General features: G+C 41.2%; 1 pseudogene; it reads left to right on the top strand.

Annotated features, from left to right (window-relative positions):
- The first annotated feature begins 4,261 nt into the window (after positions 1 to 4,261).
- LOC121316496 lies at positions 4,262 to 7,698 on the top strand (annotated as a pseudogene).
- Positions 7,699 to 8,052: the final 354 nt, after the last annotated feature.

Genomic DNA, 8,052 nt, shown 5'->3' with positions numbered 1-8,052 from the left:
TGAATTTATTTGAATACGTTTGCTTTTTTTCATTAATTTAATTAATCACTGATGTCCTATTCAGATTTATTCAATATCTCATGTACATTTTGGTTTCCCAAAAGTTCAACATTTACCTAAATGTCGTCGGTCGTGTTTATTGCGATAAATTCCAATATGTCTGCCGTTTTTGTTTTTAGATTCTAGGTGTATGGATATCTGTCAGTGATTTGTCCGTTTTAGAAAAAAGTGCCGATCCTTAGTGATATGCTGTAATATTAACACCCCCATGTGACCTATTTTAACCAATCGGGATAGAGAATTTAAAATACCCATTTTATAATCTCAAATAATAAGTGTGTGGAACACCTTCAATTCATGTAGGATTGTGACTTGTGTCCAATGATAGTTCCATGCTTTGAACCAGCTTGGAATCTCTATTCTTTTCTCAGTTTACTGTTCCTTTTTGATTGGAAAAATGAGGCTTTTCGAAGCAATGAGCTACATGAAGCAGTTGCTTCAAAATTGGTTCACGGATTCGAAGCAATTGGGGCTTCGCGCTCAACAGTGACATCTGGTGGCTGGTGGGAGTATGGTAATTCATACAAGCGACTCAGAAACCAATCAAACCGCTGTCCGCTTACTTCTGGGTTTTCCGTGAATCTTGTGTTTCATTTCAGCTAGAGCGAACCAATCGCAGGTGTCAGCAGCATTTCACGAAGGTAACTTCGTTTTGTTTGCTTCATTCAAAGCTGAAATGAACCCCGATATACGCTGGCACGTGATAATGATTCAAGTGTCATTGCTTTTCTGGTCCGAAGATAATTTAAATCAATGCTTTACAGTACACCAGTTAGCTACGTTGAGGAGGCAGTGTCATGCCCTTGCTTGTAGGTATTTCATTGTGTCACACACACATGCACATTGATAGGGTATATGGATATGGTAATATATGATCAATTTATAACCCGTATAATAATAATAATAATAAGGTTAAATAGAAATTTCCCTGAATGAACGAACAGGTTTACACATGGAACACAGCAAACGTGGCATTACTGGGATTTCCTTCATGTTTGTGACAAAAACACGTTGTTAAAGCTCATAATTTAACAAAGAAATATGGACGAATCAGTGAGAAAATGTGTTTAAATTTTTTTTTATTGCATTACTATACAATTGATATATATCTTGCTTTGACTGCGAATTGCTATCCCGTGTCTCCCAAGTATAACAATCCATAAACATATGTGATACTGCTGCATATAAATTTGAGAAAGTTTTAATGAATGTTGTCTATTGTCAAGCTATTTAAAACACAACACATAACCTTCCAAATACATTACGCTGTTTTACACTGTTTATTTATATTATATATATATATATATATATATATATATATATATATATATATATATATATATATATATATATATATATATATATATACACACACACACACACACACACAAACAATTTCAGAGTGACACAGTAATGCCTTAATACTTGTTTTTCGATCCACGTCGGTTCAAACGATATTATAGCTGTCATTAAACACCCTACGGAGACGCATAAGAACATTGTTTCAACAGTAGTTTTAATCGTCATCCAAACGAACAGGTATCGTCATCTCATCTCTGGTGCGATGTTACGAATATGGGACAGGACAAACAAAAAGAGCGATGACATAGAATTTAGGTTCAAATCAGGCTTCGACCCTTTGCTTCAAAACCCTTTCCTTTGATAGGTTTGATACAGAAAATTATACCAATGGTGATTCAACACACGGTAGCTACTGATTGTTTTAGAAATCCGTTAAAAACAGCCTGATTGCTTGTGCTGTGTAGTTACTGATGATGTTATTTGTTAATTCATGGACTGTGTTCTTCCCAGAGACTAAATAAAAAATGAGATGGATGTCTCTTTCATAAGTAACTTCTCATGTGTTTTATTTTGAATATTTAAGTGCTGCTTTGTGCAATATGCTTCTCTTCAGCAGATGTACAGATTCAGTTCTGGAGAAAATAAATAATAATAAAAACGTCAAAGGTATGTGAAATAAAAAGGCTAAAGATTTCAATATAACTTTTACGGTAATGCTGGAAATATAAATACATTCAAGACTCCCGACACTAACAATACTAATATCCTTATAGCACTGATATGCTGAGAATTTCAATTACTTTCACAGCTCTGAGTGCTTTGAGAACAATCCTCACAGTTCACTGCAGCTGCTTGTCAAGTTCTGTGGACTGGCCAAATCTCAACTCAATAATATGTTTGTTTAAAAAGCGTAATGCTAGATAAAACATTCAAGTGATTCAATTACTAACACTGAACATTCAAACTTCAGAAAGTAAACTTATTTAGTAAATAATACTCATTTAAAAGAAGCAATCATACAATAATAATCTTTGTTTATGATAATCTGTGGGGTTTTTTTTGGGGGGGGGGGGGGGGGGGGGGGGGGGGGGGGGGGGGGTAGCCCACAGACTTCAATCCCACCGCCCTGCTATTTAAATATGTAAATTAGCCATGTGTGTGCTCAACGCTCACTCACTGTCTGTCTGCACAGTTCTGCACGGAATCCCGTTGTGCGAGTGATGCTGCGTGACGTCACGAAGCTCCACACTCAAAAATCTGTGCAGATCCAGAATAGACCAGCGCAGCTTTGAAAAGTAGCTGCAGGAGGCTGGCTGCGGCTGTGAACCAGAAAGACAATGTGACCTTCCAATCATAATTCAAATAGTTACTAAAGCTACTGCTGCCCTTTGTCAGTGGAGGGGAACGACATGTTATCTTCATGTTCAGAAGGGTGAACAGCCTTGTCAACACTGCATTAAATACACGGTAACATTTTAAAATAAATGTCTGTTCATATGTAATTCATGATGACTTGTAGACACAATTAAATGATTACAATTAGAAGTGTATTCATCATGAATTGTTATTTTAGTAGCTGATAAATGAGTTCATACGTAATTCATCATGAATTACAGATGAAAGTGTTACTCACATAAATAAATGAATTAATCAATATAAAACAGTAATTAATAGTAATTAAACACAATGTACTGATCCATGATAAATAATGTATACTGTTACAATGAAGTTAATGTTCAACAATTACATCAGCTGACTCTGTATAGTCTGATAATCCAGAAACTAACTATAGACGTTTACAAATTAAAATTAAGGTATAATGGACTGCAAATGAGTGCAATCCCCATGTGTGATACATTGTGATAAATTAAATAATTACATCTAATTCCGTTTCATTATGTACATCAAACAAATAAAATACGTCATTAATTATGCAACTAGAGTATAAATAGGTGATGTTGCTGGTAAGTTTCCCAAATGTTTGGAGAAATCGTTACTATTAGCAAAGTGACGTCAAACAGAGCAGCCACGCTCAGCAAGCTCTGGGAAGGCGTTTGTCTAGTAGCTGCGTGTGACGTCAAACAGAGAGCAGCCAGGAGCAGAAAGCGTAGCCAGCTCTAGGATACAAGAACGCGACCAGAGTTAACCTAGCCCAACAGAAAGGAAACGTTCCCCAGTACTGCTGCGGTTTTATTTGAAATGAGATTCAACATTGTTGATTCAATTGCTATGTCCCAAAGTACTACAACGTGGTAAGAAAATGTATTGTCCTCAGTTAGTGGATTTTTCTCGCGAACCGCCTGACGAGAGCTCGTGTGCCCCAGTTTGAGAACCTCTATTTCAACAAGCCGCTGTAAACGGGCTGTGCTTTGAACCCCTGCTTGGCTCCTACAGTACAGACAGGAGGACCATGTGAGCAAGATGACCAATGCAATTAAATAGTGAAACGAGATTATTTTCCTGGCTCATCTGCTGACAGGGATTTTTGTAATTGGGATAAGGCTGATCAATGGCATTAGGATGATGTTCTGAAACCTCAGGGTTAATCATTTGGATCCCAGACAATCCTTTTCATTTGCTGGAAAAGGACCTGAAATAGCTGTGAAGCCCACTGGCCAGCTCTTTTATATGTATTAAATAAAAATAAATAAATAAATATATCAGGTAAAAGTGGGGGGGAGGGGGAGGGGGAGGGGGGGGGGATTTGTATTCATAAGTTTTTTCAGGTGCTTGTGCTCTAGGTTATGAGACGCTGGATGGTCATCATGGATGGACAGCCTGGGATTTCAAACAAAGTCTTGCCTTTTGCAGCTGTATGGAACGGATTACAAACTTATTTTTAAATTGATTTCTCTGCCACTTTGGTTTTTATATTTGGAGAACAGTGTGGAAACGCAGAATGGTGCTTATGACAGTGAAGTGCGATTTGAAGAAGAGGTTGACACTTGCCCAGGGACTATGGCTGATGAACTGGTTCTTTGTGATGGCTGGGGTTCTGGTCTTCAGCCTGGGACTGGTCCTCAAAGTGAAGCTGCGCAAGAGGAGCGAGATGATGGACAATGCCGAGAGCCATTTCGTCCCCAACTCCCTGATCTGCGTGGGGATCTTCAGCTGCGCCCTGAACGCTTTCAGGGGGAAGATCTGCTATGACTCCCTGGACCTGGCCAAGTACAACAAGTGGAAGCCCTTCCTGAAGCCCTACCTGGCCACCTGCTTCATCTTCAACATCCTGCTGCTCCTCACGGCTGGGCTGTGCTTCACCATGCGGCTGGCCCTGGAGAGCACCCTGATGCACGGGCTGAAGAGTGGCATGCGCTACTACAAGGACACAGAAATGCCCGGCCGCTGCTACATGAAGACGACCCTGGACATGATGCAGATCGAATTCTGCTGCTGCGGGAATAATAACTACAAGGACTGGTTCAAAATCCAGTGGATCAGCAACTGTTACCTGGACTTCAGCTCCATGTAGGTCAAAGAGTAAGTCTCTCTCCCGCTCTTCTGCTGCTGTACATGAGCAGCTCAATTCATCTAGTGTTGTTTTATTAGGATGTTACATTAAACTAGTAGAATGTTAAAATCTTGCATTAGTGATTCAGAAACAAACCGAGAGAGAGAGGCACATGGTCTGTAGAAAGCTCAGTGCATTCTTTTAACACATTATCTGATACATAACAGTTCACTTGCTATGCATGGATTGATTTATTTTTCTGTTTAGTAATGTGTTGGTGTTATTTCAATGTCTCTTTTATTACTATAGTATTAGTTGTAATGCTGCTTCATGTCCCTTCCTCAAAAATGAAGCTGTGTTGCAGTGAATTAATACACTTCTTGATTGATGCTCTGTGTTGCAGTGTATTTTAATACACTTGTTTGATGCTCTGTGTTGCAGTGTATTGCTTCATTGTAGAAGGCATTCATGTTGGCTTCATGTTATAAAACTGTTTCGCAGTCAGCCTGTGAATATTCTCATGACATTGAAGGCTCAGTGATTGGCTTGGAGGCTCTACATCAATTAGAACAGGTGGGTTTGTTTGTGTCAATGGCTGGTTCGAACCTCTCTATTTTCTATTCCTGGCACAATTGTGATATCTTGCACAAAGACCCTAATGTTTTGTTCAACTTCTATCAACCGTTTCCTTTTTTGGTAAAGATTTAAAAGCAAATAAAACATGTAATTTTATATAAAAAGTGTTGTTTGATACAGTAGAGAGTTCCAGAATACCATTAGCATTCTTTGAGTGCGGTACACTATATATTAAGGTTAGACCTGCACCGTGCAGTGGATGGAAGGGGTATATGTCACTGACATACTTCTTTACAGTGGAGTCAATCAAATTAAACTGGGACAATTCTATAGTCTAACTACAGTAGTTTTTAGACAGTCAGTGCTAAGTGAAAATGGTCTAGTCCATATGATGCTTTCAGATCATGAGTGCTAATGTGTTAACCCTAAGAGACATGGCTGCTAAAGCAGACTCCACTATGATATTTATAAAGCTTGTTCACAGAGGGGTTCCTCTCAGCACAGCTAGCTTGTTCAGAGGGGTTCCTCTCAGCACAGCTAGCTTGTTCAGTGGGGTTCCTCTCAGCACAGCTAGCTTGTTCACAGAGGGGTTCCTCTCAGCACAGCTAGCTTGTTCAGAAGGGTTCCTCTCAGCACAGCTAGCTTGTTCAGAGGGGTTCCTCTCAGCACAGCTAGCTTGTTCAGAGGGGTTCCTCTCAGCACAGCTAGCTTGTTCAGAGGGGTTCCTCTCAGCATAGCTAGCTTGCTCACAGAGGGGTTCCTCTCAGCACAGCTAGCTTGTTCAGAGGGGTTCCTCTCAGCACAGCTAGCTTGCTCACAGAGGGGTTCCTCTCAGCACAGCTAGCTTGCTCTCAGAGGGGTTCCTTTCAGCACAGCTAGCTTGTTCAGAGGGGTTCCTCTCAGCACAGCTAGCTTGTTCAGAGGGGTTCCTCTCAGCACAGCTAGCTTGCTCTCAGAGGGGTTCCTTTCAGCACAGCTAGCTTGTTGGTGTTGTCTATGTTACATGCATAACTAATTCATTTTCATTTCTAAAGTTACATGAAGTGTATTCTGAATTCTGCAAGGAAGTTAATGTGCTGTTGCTCACTTCGGTGTATTCTGAATATTGTGCCTTCATTCATGACCAAAAATCCCAATTAATTTCCAAATAAAACTTGTGTTCCCTATTTATATTTATTGAATATATATAGCATTTTTTATACAAAAGTTTTGCAAAGCACTGTACAAGACAGCAGAAAAAAGAACAAATCACAATACATTTTTCAGCCACTCACACTTGGGGCTCAATTACCATTTACTAAAATTGTCAATGCAATAAATTAAGGGGCGCTATGTTTATATCTAATTTAATTAAATCATAATCGGATATGTGTTCAATCGGCTCATCTAAATATTGTTCAGCAGGCACTCTGAAGCTCTATGCTGTAGTTGTCTTTGCAGCCCCGGTGCAGTGTGTGTTGGGCGTCGCATCTCACCTTCTCTCACTGTTGGTTTTCCAGCCATATTAAGAGTAACGTGGATGGGAAGTATCTGATGGACGGGGTCCCCTTCAGCTGCTGTAACCCCAGCTCCCCCCGACCCTGCAGCCAGCTCCAGATCACCAACAACTCTGCCCACTACAGCTATGACCACCACAGCGAGGAGCTGAACATCTGAACTAGGGGCTGTCGAGAGGCACTGCTCAGCTACTACAGTAGCATGCTGAACTCCATCGGCATCCTGGTGCTGCTCGTCTTGCTCCTGGAGGTGAGAGGGGCACAGGGAGCTGGGTAGCAGGGAGTGGAGAGCGGGGGAGTGGAGAGAAGGAGAGTGGGGGAGCAGGGAGTGGAGAGCAAGACAGCTGAGGAGTGGGGGAGCAGTGAGCGAGGGAGTGGAGAGCAGGAGTAGCTGGGGAGGTGCAGCAGCGCAGCGGGGTAGCTGCTGGAGAGGCGGGGGAGCGTGTTTGCCTGTTGGCTCTCTGTGTAACTTGGCATGTGTTTGCCTGCTGGCTGTCTGTGTAACATGTGTCTGTTTGATCCTTTCCACCTGCAGGGGGCAGTGATGGTGGGGCTGCGGTACCTGCACACCTCCCTGGAGAGCCTGTCGAATCCGGAGGACCCAGAGAGCTAGAGTGAAGGCTGGCTGCTGGAGAAGAGCATGAAGGAGACAGTGAGCTCATTCCTTGAGGGCCTCAAATCTGTGAGTAAGTCTAACCAGGTGGACAGCGACGCGGAGGCCAGGGGAGGGGAGGCACAGACTGTCACCACCATCAGATGAGGAGATTAGATTACCAGATTACCAGATTAGAGAACCAGAGGGAAACAAGACAACCAGGAAACTAACTGCACTCAAAAGTGAACACATATTTTATACCATGTAGAATGTGAACCCACATGAAGAATAAATTTAAAAAAATATATATATAATATATATGCCTGTATAAAATATAAATGCAAAAAGCATGACTTTACCAGCGACCTGTGTATATTGTAAAACAGTTCTGCTTTAAAGTTATAGAGTTTGCTTTGCAATGTGAAATACCCTCAGTCAGAGAACAAGAAATAAGGTATTGATTTTTAACCCGATAAGTGCCACCCTTCCTCGGTGGGAGGCTTACCCCACGGCTATCTATCTGAAGCATAGTGTACACCACAACCAGTGAAGAGCTGCCCATGTTTAATCAG

Source organism: Polyodon spathula, chromosome 6 (assembly GCF_017654505.1).
Source record: "Polyodon spathula isolate WHYD16114869_AA chromosome 6, ASM1765450v1, whole genome shotgun sequence".
Classification (NCBI taxonomy): domain Eukaryota; kingdom Metazoa; phylum Chordata; class Actinopteri; order Acipenseriformes; family Polyodontidae; genus Polyodon; species Polyodon spathula.
This window is presented reverse-complemented; position numbering and strand designations above follow the sequence as displayed.